Source organism: Trachypithecus francoisi, unplaced genomic scaffold (genome assembly GCF_009764315.1).
Source record: "Trachypithecus francoisi isolate TF-2019V2 unplaced genomic scaffold, Tfra_2.0 Lachesis_group21, whole genome shotgun sequence".
Classification (NCBI taxonomy): domain Eukaryota; kingdom Metazoa; phylum Chordata; class Mammalia; order Primates; family Cercopithecidae; genus Trachypithecus; species Trachypithecus francoisi.
Window position 1 is genome coordinate 14,660,611 of NW_022681467.1, and position 15,558 is coordinate 14,676,168.

The 15,558-nt window shown below is 38.5% G+C and overlaps 1 protein-coding gene across 4 annotated transcripts in view; it reads right to left on the reverse strand.

Moving 5' to 3' along the window:
* BTBD3 (BTB domain containing 3) overlaps nt 1-15,558 on the reverse strand; it is a 38,407-nt gene that overhangs the window by 14,209 nt on the left and 8,640 nt on the right. The window lies entirely within an intron of this gene.

A 15,558-nucleotide genomic window follows, 5' to 3' on the forward strand; every position in this document is an offset into this window, starting at 1 on the left:
ACAGCTACTGACATTTCATCCTATCTGCAGGCTTCCTCTAGCCCCACCTGTGGGCCAACCAGGTCCCATTTTGCTGTGAATCTGATTTTGCAGGGAAGGTTCAATAATAATCAAGATCTGTGCTGTGCACTGTGATCGGGTCCACACCCAATGTCCAAATCCCACAGTATTATTTCCAAACCTGCACTTGAACCCACACTTCAGGCTGGGTGCCCACTGTGGACTTCAAACCTCCATGAGGCCACCTGTTGGCTGATGCACTGCTGTACCCACCTCCTGAGACAGCCTCCTGCAAGTAGTCCATCTAGCTACCCAGCCATATCTCACTAGCAACTCAATTTGGCCTCTCTCGACAATGTCCCAGTTTGAATTCCAGCACTAAGGGTGATAACTAAGGCCAAGTATTTGGTCAAGGCATACCTCAGTGCTGTCCACAAGGATAAGGTTCGTGGTCAGTTTCATTAAGTCACCTTTTCACCACATAGAGCTCCAGTTAACCTTGAATTGTACTTTAGATCTGGGGTGGACGGGGGGTGGGGGGGAATGCCGAAAGGTAGAATGTGGTAATTCTTAGAAGGCAGGGAACAATGATTTTTTTTAAAATTCCATATGGCACTTACCATAACATTTGACGATTATAGCTCTTACATACACACTGTGTCTCAGTGTGCATCTTGTTTGGAATACTAAACAACTCATCTAAATCCCAAATTATTCTCTTCCATACATTAAGTGATCTTGAAAAGGGGTATATAAAGTTTACCAGGAGATACTCTGAAGATGGCTATTTAAAGGAATATTATAATTTCTTTTGTAAAGTTGAAGGTACTTCAATAAAAAAGGCAATCAATTGCTAAATTTTACATACTCTGGATCAAGCTTGTCCAACCCGCAGCCCCGCAAGAGGCCTAGAATGGCTTTGAATGTGCCCCAAACAAATTCATAACCTTTCTTAAAACATTATGAGAATTTTTTTTTCTGCGATTTTTTTAGTTCATGGGCCATCATCAGTGTTAGTATATTTTATGTGTGGCTCAAGACAATTCTTGCAACGTGGCCCAGGGAAGCCAAAAGGTTAGACAGCTCTGCTCTAGATGATCTCATGGTGCCTTTCCTCAGGTGTAAGCATTGACTACACGATCGCCTATCTTTTCCAATTATAGGTTTCTAGGATTTAAAAAATCTGTACAATATCTGGCAGAAATAGTGATTTGCTTAATTTTCTTTATATTTTAATATGATTATGACCAATAGCCAACTAAAACTCTATATGTATATATGTGCCGTATTTTATGGATTATACATTCCTTGTGCCTCCCCCACCCTTGCCACTTTAACATCTCTAAAACTGGCTTGTGTTTTTTAATTGATGCCATCTCATGAGTATAACTATTAGGCTTTTTTTTCCTTTCTTAGTGGTACATAAAGTAATGGCATGTCTTACACCTGATGGCACCCTCCAGTCAGTGAAATACGGTAAAATCTGTACAATTCAACAGAAAGAAAGAAATCTTTTTTTTAGGTTGCTTAATTATTTCCTTAACCAGGCAAGATGATGGCTCAGAATTCTGGCTGAACTACATTAGAATAATTGAGCTTTCATCAAGTAGTTATTTGATAAAGTATATAATCACAATTCTCAATTGAGACTGCTACTATGACAACCATTGATATGGTAGAATATCTAGATGGAAATCTCAAAATGAGAATTTGCATTGCCAGGACGGGTAAGAGTTCCAGCATTAATATAATGCATTTCTAATATTTTCTCATGCCACGCAATTGTACATAAAACTGATCAGTATAAGCCCGTAACTCTCTGGGTAATACTTGCTAAAGATATTTTATCAATCAATTCAAAATTTATTAACCTAAAACTACTTTATACATAGGTTAAATCTGGAGCTAAATGACTCCTTAGAAGATATTGCTTACTTTCAAACAAATAGAATCCATATTAACATGTTAGCTTAAGAGAGAGAAACATTATCATAATAAAATGATCCCTATATATATATGACTCTCTACTAGGTACTTGAAAATAGTCTATCCAAACAAAAAGTAAAATCAAGGCTCAGCAGGTCCCTTTCAAAAAGGCTTGAATGGGGCTGTTCCAATAGAAGACTTCAATCCTACTGGGAATGCTGGAATGGAACAACTTCACCCAACCATTGCTGTGGCTTTCTCCAGGTCATTTGTTGGCTTTAAAAAACAGAAGAAGAAAATAATATGTTTTGGTCAAAGAAAAAGAAAAGTGTTTCCAAAGATATGTTATACTTTGGCTAGTAATAGCTTTTTTTTTTTTTTCTGATATTCGAAAGATAGTCACCAAGAACATCTCCTCAATCAGATCATCAAAGTCCAAAGCTTCTCTCACTTGGTTACCAGAGTATCTTGTTCTATTTGGGAAAAACACCTTTTCCAAGGAACACATGGGATGGGAAGAAAGAATCCAGACAACCAGGTACTCTACGTCAGTCCTGATTATTAGTGAGGTTCTAAGTGTAAGTTCTACACCTTTAGTCACTCAGTGCTTATGCTCTCCTGTCCTTACAATTTACTGCCTCCTAACCATCAACACCAAAACATCTGAATGATATCAATTATCTTAGATTTTAAGTTGTGCTCACTGTAAAATGAACAGGACAGGTTGGGAAAGGCAAGGCCAGAAAAAACTTTTTTTTTTTTTTTGGCACATAGAAAAGACTAGTTACAATTTCACATTTTGACAATCACTATACACATATCCACAAGGTCTCAATTAATTCTATTTAATGAAATGCCTTCCTTTGTTTTACAATATATATGGCCAGAATGAAATATAGTTATTTTGGGCAAACAATACAAGATCTAACACTAAGAGGTCTGCTATGCTGAGTGAAATCTGAGAAATCTTGCTGTGGGAAAACATAAACATCCATGAAGTTACAACGCAGCTTCACACTCAATTTCTAACATACCTTTTCTCGAGTAGATACCACCAAATAAAAATGAAAAAAAGGCACACACATTTCTAAAATAAGTAACAATAATATTCCCTAACAAAAAATTCAAGTAGAATTAGAAGGTCATTACAGAGCGTTATTATAGAAACCAGTTTCTGGCAAAAACTCAAAGTAAAAGCTCTTCTAGAACCAAATTAAAAGGTATGTTTTATGCTACTTTTTTTTTTTTTTTTTTTGAGAGGGGGTTTCACTCTTGTTGCCCAGGCTGGAGTACAATGGCACAATCTCGGCTCACTGGAACCTCCGCCGCCCGGGTTCAAGCAATTCTCCTGTCTCAACTTCCCAAATAGCTGAGATTACAGGCATGTGCCACCATGCCTGGCTAAGTTTCTATTTTTAGTAGAGATGGGGTTTCATCATGTTGGTCAGGCTGGTTTTGAAACTACTGACCTCGTGTGATCTACCTGCCTAGGCCTCCCAAAGTGCTGGAATTACAGGCGTGAGCCACCACGCCTGGCCGTTTTATGCTACTTTTAATTAGCTTGAAAGTATACAATCCCCATCAACTGTTGTGAAGTACACAATAGAAAGGCACAGTGTACTTTAAATGTTAGTATAATTTTAAATATAACAACACCAAGTAACATTCACAGACTACCACCATTTGCTGCAGGAAATAATAATCTGACACTGATAAAGCACTTCTTTGTTGCTTCAACCTCTCATGCTATTATAATCAGAATAAAAATTGTGGTTCTACACCTAGCTTGATCACATGTATTAGAACTAAGCAAATAGAGTATGTCAAAATAATTCAATTCTCTAATAATATTCTCTAAAATACAAATTTTTTTTAATTAAGAGCTACTATATAAATAGGTCAGTACTTGAACTGCCCAGAGATTTAGAGTAAAATAAACTAATTGCTCATGAAATAATGCTAAAATAAGTCTAAAGTGGGGACTATTCATGAAAACGTGTTCTTAAATTTGAGTTTCTTCAATCTCTGCACCACATAACAGTAGGGAGGACAGCATTTATAATACATATGAACTTTAACCATAATAAACACATTAAAACCATTAAAGTCAAAATACATCTTCAAAGAGTGGCAACTCAACTGTCAGTACCTTAATTTTTTAAACAAATAATACATAGAGAAGCAACCACTCCACCATAGTTAACAGAGATAGGAACTCATACTAGATTCATGGTGATGATGACTGGAACCAGAACAAGGAAGGACACTCTCTGAAAATGGTGATCACAATTTACATCTGAGTCAGGTCTCTCTGCAGAAGGATTTTACTTGTCATCTGCGGAAATGCCATGATTTCTACTAAGAGTTCCGTAGTAGAGGTCTACGTAGTTCCAGGTCTACTGAGAGACCTGGGTGATGTCAGTATTTGAAGTAACACCCTCTTGTAAAATTTAAAATATAGCATCATAAATGAGACAAAAAGAGGCATGTGGTCAAATCTTAACTGTACTCTGTAATGCTCTTCCCTAAGGGGCTAGCATATAAATTGAGGAAGGTCTCTTCTTACATGCCACAGGAGTGCAAACAAGCATCTGCCCCAGAGGAAGGGAAGAAATTCCACCTCACCTTTCCCAGTGAGAGGAAGCATGGTTTGCAATGCATTTTAGAGCTCCATGACCTGGCTCAATTCACAATTAGATCTTTTGACTCATCCTCTTCATTCACCCACCCTGCAAACCAGACTATTCCCACACTACATATGGGTCCACTGCTTCCTGCCATCCTCACTGCGCTTTCTTCTGTACAACCCTACTTAACAAAAGTCTACCCACCCATTCTTCAAGATGCAGTCCAAAGGATACCTCTCAGCAAGGAAGGTTTCCTGATGCTTCCAGACTCATCATGCCCAGCTGCAGTACTTTCTCACATTCTATCTTGCCTTATGTTGCCTGATTAAAGTGTGCTTTCTCTGAGGACTGCATCTCCATATTTGCAACAGTGCCATGCTCACACACCTGGCTTTCAATGTTTATACAAAAGGAGGTTAAAGCCCAATTCTTCCAAGTCCAATGAGAACTCTAGATCGCACTTGAGGAGTGCAACTGGTCCTAGATCAAAATGGTCTGAAACTAAGGTGTATGGTGTTTCTAGTTGACTGAAATGCAAGCTTAGACTAGGTAGAGTGGCAAAGAACCTGAATACCTATTAAATGTGTCCTGGGGCTCTCCTGAACATGTCTAAGCACAAATGCAGTATTATAATACTACATTAATCTCACAGCTAATCCAACAGTAAACACCAAAGCTCAACTTAAAGCAAGTCCCTACATGCTTAGAGTAAGGCTTTGCAACATTAAAAGTCTAAAATTTAATGTAATATAGATATTCACAGGGAAGTGTGGGTTAACCAGGAACAAGAACTATTACCAGGACAAAGCTGCCTTTATCAACCAGCCTCAATTCATGGCCTGGCATATTTATTTATAGTGCTAGTAAAGCATTTTAATGATTTAATGAACTGGAAAGAATGATAAATTCTCAGCAATTCACGTGAAAAGAGGAAAGCAGTCATATGAATAATCAAAAAAAAAAGGATAATTAAAAAGACTTTCTAATGTGGTCCTGAAATGTGTTTCATCTGTACTTAACATTGAATCGATGAATTTCCACTACATTAGACATACCCAATCTTCAAACAAAGTAATAAAATGGGCTTGTGTGTACAAGGCAGTAGGAAAATGCATGCCTCCCCTGCAAATAAACCACAATTCTAAGATGGGTGATGTCTCATTTCAGATTACTGCAGAGCAAAAGCACAAGTAGAAAAGTATACTGCTTACATGTGTAAGTCTCTGTGTCTCACTTTACCAAGAAGAATCAGACAAGTAATCAGGTGTTTGACTTTTTTACAAAAAAATAAAGAATTCTCAACTTCCATCTATATATTCCCTTACAACATTGAAGTAACAGGCCAGGTGTGGTGGCTCACGCCTGTAATCCTTGCACTTTGGGAGGCCGAGCCGCGTGGATTACCTGAGGTCAGGCATTCGAGACCAGCCTGGACAACGTGGTGAAACCCCGTCTCTACTACAAATACAAAAATTAGCCAGGCATGGCGGCACGTGCCTGTAATCCCAGTTACTTGGGAGGCTGAGACAGGAGAATAGCTTGAGCCTGGGAGGCAGAGGTTGCAGTGAGCACAGACTACGCCATTGCACTCTAACCTGTGCTACAGAAAGAGACTCCGTCTCAAAAAAAAAAAAAGGAGGAATAATAAATGGAAATTATGGTATCAGTAGTGGAATAACTTATTTTTGGCCAAAGCTGGAAAGTCTCTTGCTGGGCCAGTGTGTTTATGGAACCTTTACCACCAGCAATGATTTTAAAAACCATTAAGAGTGTTGAAAATGTAAACAAACTGTTTTTAACTCATGTTGGCCAAAATAAATAAATAAATAAATCTGCTTGAATTTTTCAATAACGAATTCACTGGCTATAAAAGTGTATTTCTTAGAAGGCAGGGTGAGGAAAATTCATTCCATGTGTGCCTGTCGTTTGATGTGTATATGACTTAAAAGTATGAAGCCTTTTAAGCAGTTCTGACTTGCACTGGTTAAGAAAATATTTAAGCAGAACAAGTGACCAAATCCCTCTGCAACTTCCCAGCAGCATCTGCCAGTGGTGATGCAGAACAAAGACTGCCATAGGGATCATTTGCTCCTAACAGAAAAGGTAAGAGTTTCTCCAGGAACTACAAAACATAGAAATTGCCCTATAGTCTGACTCTGTAACTTTTCTTACTATTGATGCTGTTGGTTTCTAAGCCATCTGAAGGTCACCCCAGTGACTCTTGAGCAAAAATGAACAGTGCCAAAGGAGCAATAAAGTCACCTTACTTTTCCCCAGGCCTCCTCACCCACACCTGAATGATGGGGGATTTAGGCATAGTGGTAACATGGCCTGGGTAAATGCAAAATAGCTACTGTGCATTCCCCTTTGCAATAATCAATGTATTGTTTCATGGGGAATCTCTGGGAGATGCAACAGTAAAAACTATTGATGTTATTAAACTTCAGCTGTTGAGTACACACTTTTTAAATATTCTACATCATGAAATTGGGAAGTATGCACAAAGCATTTCTGGTGAAATTGAAATAGAATGGTATCCTTGAGAAAAAACATGTGTACAACTATTTGTGTTACAAGTCAAACCAGCAGCTTTTTTCTTGAAATGCCATTGTTATTTGACAGAAGAAGCAAAGTATGCTTATTCAGACTAAGGTATTTGGCAGACATTTTCTCAAAAAAGAATGAAATGAGCCTGTCACTGCAAGGAAACTGACAGTATTTATGGCTGATAATAAAATTCAAGGCTTCAAGCAAAAATTAGAATTTGGAAACCTTGATTATACCACCTCGAGCCTGACAGCTTCCCGATACTCAAAAGACTGTTCTGATAAGAGTAGTGATATTAAATGAACATAATTTTTGATACTGTATAATGAAATGTGTCAACACTTGAAAGATTTGCATAACTCAGTGAACCAACCTTTTCTAATAAGAATGCAATTACATGTCCCTGTTTGCAGATGACATGATTGTATATTTAGAAAACCCCATTGTCTCAGCCCAAAATCTCCTTAAGCTGATAAGCAACTTCAGCAAAGTCTCAGGATACAAAATTAATGTGCAAAAATCACAAGCATTCTTATACACCAGTAACAGACAAACAGAGAGCCAAATCACGAATGAACTTCCATTCACAACTGCCTCAAAGAGAATAAAATACCTAGGAATCCAACTTACAAGGGATGTAAAGGACCTCTTCAAGGAGAACTACAAACCACTGCTCAGTGAAATCAAAGAGAACACAAACAAATGGAAGAACATACCATGCTCATGGATAGGAAGAATCAATATCGTGAAAATGGCCATACTGCCCAAGGTTATTTATAGATTCAATGCCATCCCCATCAAGCTACCAATGAGTTTCTTCACAGAATTGGAAAAAACTACTTTAAAGTTCATACGGAACCAAAAAAGAGCCCGCATTGCCAAGACAATCCTAAGCCAAAAGAACAAAGCTGGAGGCATCATGCTACCTGACTTCAAACTATACTACAAGGCTACAGTAACCAAAACAGCATGGTACTGGTACCAAAACAGAGATATAGACCAATGGAACAGAACAGAGTCCTCAGAAATAATACCACACATCTACAGCCATCTGATCTTTGACAAACCTGAGAGAAACAAGAAATGGGGAAAGGACTCCCTATTTAATAAATGGTGCTGGGGAAATTGGCTAGCCATAAGTAGAGAGCTGAAACTGGATCCTTTCCTTACTCCTTATACGAAAATTAATTCAAGATGGATTAGAGACTTAAATGTTAGACCTAATACCATAAAAACCCTAGAAGAAAACCTAGGTAGTACCATTCAGGACATAGGCATGGGCAAGGACTTCATGTCTAAAACACCAAAAGCAACGGCAACACAAGCCAAAATTGACAAATGGGATCTAATTAAACTAAAGAGCTTCTGCACAGCAAAAGAAACTACCATCAGAGTGAACAGGCAACCTACAGAATGGGAGAAAATTTTTGCAATCTACTCATCTGACAAAGGGCTAATAACCAGAACCTACAAATAACTCAAACAAATTTACAAGAAAAAAACAAAAAACCCCATCAAAAAGTGGGCAAAGGATATGAACAGACATTTCTCAAAAGAAGACATGCATACAGCCAACAGACACATGAAAAAATGCTTATCATCACTGGCCATCAGAGAAATGCAAATCAAAACCACAATGAGATACCATCTCACACCAGTTAGAATGGCGATCATTCAAAAGTCAGGAAACAACAGGTGCTGGAGAGGATGTGGAGAAATAGGAACACTTTTACACTGTTGGTGGGATTGTAAACTAGTTCAACGATTGTGGAAAACAGTGTGGTGATTCCTCAAGGATCTAGAACTAGAAATACCATTTGACCCAGCCATCCCATTACTGGGTATATACCCAAAGGATTATAAATCATGCTGCTATAAAGACACATGCACACGTATGTTTATTGCGGCACTATTCACAATAGCAAAGACTTGGAATCAACCCAAATGTCCATCAGTGACAGACTGGATTAAGAAAATGTGACACATATACACCATGGAATACTATGTAGCCATAAAAAAGGATGAGTTTGCGTCCTTTGTAGGGACATGGATGCAGCTGGAAACCATCATTCTTAGCAAACTATCACAAGAACAGAAAACCAAACACCACATGTTCTCACTCACAGGTGGGAACTGAACAATGAGATCACCTGGACTCGGGAAGGGGAACATCACACACCGGGGCCTATCATGGGGAGGGGGGAGGGGGGAGGGATTGCATTGGGAGTTATACCTGATGTAAATGACGAGTTGATGGGTGCTGACAAGTTGATGGGTGCAGCACACCAACATGGCACAAGTATACATATGTAACAAACCTGCACTTTATGCACATGTACCCTAGAACTTAAAGTATAAAAAAAAAAAAAAAAAAAAAAACGCAATTACAATACAAAATCATGCATTGGTAAAAGATCCAAAGTACAAGACTGACCAATGGATTTAAAGTATAACAAGTGTACAAAACGTTCACTGATAGGGTTTTAGATTCTACACGGCAATTTAAGAAACTACTATTTATGAAGCTTTGGTGATGTATCAAATATCCACAATCATCTGAAAATGCTATTAAAATATTCTTTTCCAGCTATACATATGTATGAGCCCAGATTTTCTTCATATACTTCAATGAAAACATTTATTTTTACATAAACACTTAATTTTTTTCTTTAATTTCGACTAAATATTAATAGATATGACCCCTATAAACAAATTTCCTGGGCTTTCGAAAATAGTTAAGAGTATAAAAGGATCCCAAGACCAAAAAGTATGAGAACCACTGATGCCCAGCTTCATAAGAAGTCTGGTTTTATCGTAAGCATAATAGTAAGCCTCTAGAGGCTTTTGATATGGTTTGGATTTGTGTTCCCACCCAGATTTCATGTTGAATTGTAATCCCTAGTGTTGGGGGAGGGACCTGGAGGGAGGTGACTGGATTATAGAGGTGGATTTCCCGCTTGATAGGGAGTTCTCATGAAACCTGGTTGTTTGAAAGTGTATAGCACTTGCCCCTTTGCTTGTTGTCTCTGGCCATTACGTGAAGATGTGCTTGCTTCCCCTTTACCTTCAGCCATGATTGTAAGTTTCCTGAGGCCTCTCCAGCCATGCTTCCTGTAGAACCTGCAGAACCGTGAGCCAATTAAACCTCTTTTCTTTATAAATTAAACAGTCTCAGGTAGCTGCTTTATAGCAGTGTTAGAACGGACTCACAGAGCTATTAACAAAAAAAAAATTCTTAATGAACTATATACAAGATCAGGGCCAAGTTTTTATGCATACCTGCTTTTTCCCTTTCATTCTCCTAGAAAACAGTAACTAATTCTCAGAGCACAATTCTCAACCATTCACTCCAAAATAATTTTTGCACATTGTAGACAGAATGAAGGATACAAGAACCAATCTCTGCCACAAAAATTAAGAGCGGTGGCTCACGCCTGTAATCCCAGCATTTTGGGAGGCCAAGGCAGGCAGATCACCCGAGGTCAGGAGTTCAAGACCAGCCTGGCCAATATGACGAAACACTGTCTCTACTAAAAATACAAAAAATTAGCTGGGCGTGGTGGCGGGCGCCTGTAATCTCAGCTACTCAGGACGCTGAAGCAGGAGAATTGCTTGAACCCAGGAGGTGGAGGCTGCAGTAAGCCGAGATCGTGCCATTGAACTCCAGCCTGGGCAATAAGAGCAAAACTCCGTCTCGAGAAAAAAAAAAAAAATTAAGAGCAGTCAAAGAGCTAATATTCGATCTGTTCAATGGCACTGTTTGGCATCTTGTCAATACCCCAACCTCAGAAAACTCACCAAATACAGGGTGCAAGATCGTATTAATTGACATCCTCTTTGAAGACATTAAGAAAAAAATTGTAAATGAGCTTTGAGGTAGACAAGTACCCCTACAAACTTCACATAAACCAGCAAGAAAACAAACATCTTTCTCTGAAAATTTGGTACATCGTATTTCCTTAGGAGAATCGGGGGTAGCAATCTTTGGTGTTCTCCTAAAGCAAGCATGGCCGTCAATGTTTAAGATAATTTGTTAACTTTTTTCTTTCATTTAAAGAGAGACATATCAGGCAGAAACTGCCTCTTCCTACAGCGCCATTTTAATATTATATCTACAGAGTATGGCATTTGATACTACACAACATCAAAATATTCCTATATACTAAGTAGAAGAAAATGGTTTGTTGGAAATAAAGTTTAGGTTAGGACTTTGTAAAAGTCCAAAAGAAATACTTAATCGACCAGCAATAACATTTCATTTAAAAATACAGGGAACCCTTGAATGCTATGGGCTTAAACTGTTCTGGTCCACTTATATCTAGATTTTTTTCAATAACCATATTGGAAAATTAGTTGAGAGATTTGTGTAACAATTCAAAAAAAACTGATGACCTGCACAGCCTAGATATATCAAAACTTTTTTTTTAAGTTTTGTATTTTGTTAATGGATAAAACATGTAGCTATTAGTCTGTTTTATCATTTACTACCGTAAAACATACACACATCTACCAGAGTTATCAAAATTTATGCACACAAACACATACTGACGGTATATAGTGCCATTCCCAGTCCAGAGAAATGTAAACAAATGTAAAAATGCAGTATTAAATCACAAAGGCATAAAATTAACTGTAGTACATACTATTCTACTGTAATAATTTCACAGCCATCTCCTGTTATTCCTGTGGTGAACTCAAGGGTTGCCAGTATCTGCCTAAAATGCCATATGACGCTAATCATCTCAGCATGAGCACTTTCGCTCCCCAATATATTGCTTATGGCAGTAAAATGTGATCTCTGGTGGTTCTTGAGTATTTCTCATCATGTTTAGTGCAATACAGTAAACCACGAATAACACCATGAGACCCATACAAAGTGCCACTAGTGATGCTGGAAGTGCTTGCAAGAAGCATAGAAAATACACTACAAGAAAAAAGTTGAATTGCTTCATACGTACAGTAGATTGAGGTCTGTAGCTGTGGTCACTCACCATTTCAGACAGATGACTCATCTTGTAAACAGATGATGTAAACTCACAATATTGATGAATACAGTACAGTTCTATAAATGTATTTTCACTTCCTTATGATTTTCATAACATATTTTCCCTAGTTTATTGTAAGAATGTAGTATATAATATATATGACATACAAAATATGTGTTGATTGTTTATGTTCTCAATAAAGCTTCTAGTCAACAGTAAGCTATTAGCAATTAAGCATTTGTGAGTCAAAAGTTACACATGGATTTTCAACCGTGCGGGGTGGGAGGTGGCGGGGGGCGGCAACAGTGCCTCTTTATGCTCAAGTTGTTCAAGGGACTAGTCTTTTACTAGAGCTAGTATCCAAACACTTTCCCATCTTAACTCTTAAAAAAATTTTAAGAGGTTGTACATTTTAGTAGGATTCTGATCCTCACAACTACTTCACACTCAATAACTATATAATACTACAGAAACACCGTAAAATCAAAATAAATATAGGTTGTCCTTATCTTGAGCATCTCATTTTCCTATAAGCCAACCCAAACACCATTATATATTGACATCCCTAACCCACATCCACCTAGTCAAATCCGTCACTGCCTGGTGATGATTTTGAGTATTTGCTAGGAGATATTCGCTAGCTAAGAGTTCAGAACTGATTCTGACATTTTGGGGAGATCACTGATAAGAGAAAGTAGCTAACAAAGTAATAAATTTCAAGTACGCGGCCGGGCGCGGTGGCTCACGCTTGTAAACTCAGCACTTTGGGAGGCTGAGGCGGGCGGATCACGAGGTTAGGGTATCGAGACCATCCTGGCTAACACGGTGAAACCCCATCTCTACTAAAAACACAAAAAATTAGCCGGGCGTAGTGGCAGGAGCCTGTAGTCCCAGCTACTTGGGAGGCTGAGGCAGGAGAATGGCTTAACTAAACTCGGGAGGCGGAGCTTGCAGTGAGCCCAGATCGTACCACTGCACTCCAGCTGGCGGACAGAGCAAGACTCCGTCTCAAAAAAAAAAAAAAAATTCAAGTACGCGTGAGCTGATCCCACTGATCCCACAGAAATACTTGTTGAATGATATTAAATTAACTACACAATCTACTAATTTAAATAAAGAAATTATACAGCATTTATTAAATAGGTGCTGAAATCATCTTGAGGGGGGGTGAAGAAGTTCGCCATGAGAGACTGACTGCGGCTGCACAGGGATCAGGTGACTGCACAAGCGACTGCACATGCGACTGCACATGTGCAGGCTCCCTCCACCGCAGACCACTTTCAGTAACAGCCCACCCTCCAATAGATGAGCTCCAGCTTCAAGCACTTATTCATCCTGTCTCCCAAGGCCACAAAAGACGGTGAACAAAAAAACCACAGGAAGAGCCAGAGTACTCTGGAATGCACCTCCACCAACACTGGTGTCTAAGTGGTGGAGGGGGGAGGGGCTGGGCAAGAGAATGCTACCAACAGCTCCCTGTAGCCTGAACCTGCATCCTGAGCAGAAGGAGGGACTTTTGGGTAGCTTCTCACCATTTTTTTCCATTTAAAATAAGATTTATTTTGGGAAAAGTCACCTGATATAACCTCAATTAAGAATTTTACCAATTTCCAGGTTTTCTGGGAATACAGATCATTCTCTAACAACACATTAAATGTAGATGGACTTTGGCTGGGTGCGGTGGCTCAAGCCTGTAATCCCAGGAGAATCCCAGCACTTTGGGAGGCTGTGGCAGGCGGATCACGAGGTCAGGAGATTGAGACCATCTTGGCTAACACGGTGAAACCCCGTCTCTACTAAAAATACAAAAACAAAATTAGCTGGGCATGGTGGCAGGCACCTGTAGTCCCAGCTACTCGGGAGGCTGAGGCAGGAGAATGGTGTGAACCCGGGAGGCGGACCTTCCAGTAAGCCGAGTTGGCGCCACTGCACTCCAGTGTGGGCGACAGAGTGACACTCCGTCTCAAAAATAAATAAATAAATAAATAAAAAGTAGATGGACTTCATTACATTTGACTTTTTGCTACATTCTCCATGAACAAAGGTATGAAAATAGGTGACAGTCTACATTAGAAGTCCTTCTCTATCCACAGAGACGTAAAGTACAAAATAATAGCAGAGGGCCAAAATCAGTCCCTTATTATAGAGTAGGTATGTTTGCTGGTGATGGGTAGGCAAGACCACCACTTTCAAAAAAACTAGGTAAGTAGAAGAAATTAGGTGGCATTAAAAGACAAAAACTCTCACAAAGGCAATAAATACTTACAAGAGTCTCCAAAGCAGGTGTAGAACTTTAAACAAGATGTGTTTTCCAACTGGGCTGTCCATTAACAGCCTAAACTGAGGGCAATGTGATTTATCATCAGAAAGATACATAGGTCAATGCTTTCTATTCAGCTTTGGCCAGCAGTACTGAATACTTAGGGTTCAGTATAAAATGAATTTGTGACAGTACTATTTTCAAAAGAATGAGTCTTCACGACAACAAAAAGTAGATCTAATCAGAGTTACAAAGGCAAGGCAAATTCATCAGGTAGGATAGATGCATTCAAAGCAATGGAACTCGTGAAATTTTATTTCTAATGGGTATGGTAATCATCGCTAAAATGTTTACACCTAATTAAATATGGGGAATGTTCTTACTTATCTAGCATCATAGAAAAATTAAAGAGAGATCAAATATACACAAGGAGCTAGGTATATCTTGAATTATTTTGACAGTAGAATTGAAGAAAATTTTCACATTTTTCTGTATAGGTAACAGCTATTGGGCTTATCCATTTCTAAAGACAACATACATCATGGTTTTTGTTTATTGTGTATTCTTCAGTTGCATAAACAATCTCTAAAATCATCATCTTCTTTTCTTGCAAATCACACCACTTGCTTGCATAGTAAACTCCAACAGTAAAAATCTACAAATATTTCTTGCTCTATTAAGAAAGAGAAGGAAAGGGAATCTGTTTTTGAAATATTCCTGGATTTGAAGGACACAAAAGGAGCCTAGAAACACAGTAAGCAAAACTTGAAAATGACTGCTTGATAAGTGCAGCAAACCACCACGGCACACATTTACCTATGTAACAAACCTTCATGTCCTGCACATGTATCCTGGAAGTTAAAATAAAATATAATTACAAAAAAAAGAAAAGAAAAGAATGCAAATACTTCAAGGGTCTGAGACACAAGGAGTCATGGAAAATAACGAGAAGTGTCCAAGAGATCAAATACAGTGCTCACCCACTTCTCAGATTTGTGTGAGGACTACACGGGGCATAATAATTATTTAATATAATTCATATGAAATATATAAAAATCAGGTATTTTAAAAATAATAAAATGACTGATATAAGGATTGCTGTAGGGATGACTACAACATTCTCTTGTCTGGAAAACTGAAGGTAAAGGACTCAGATCCTTCGATTTTGTGGATTTAGTAAAGGTTAAATTATATGCATCCAGGTGGCTCTGAG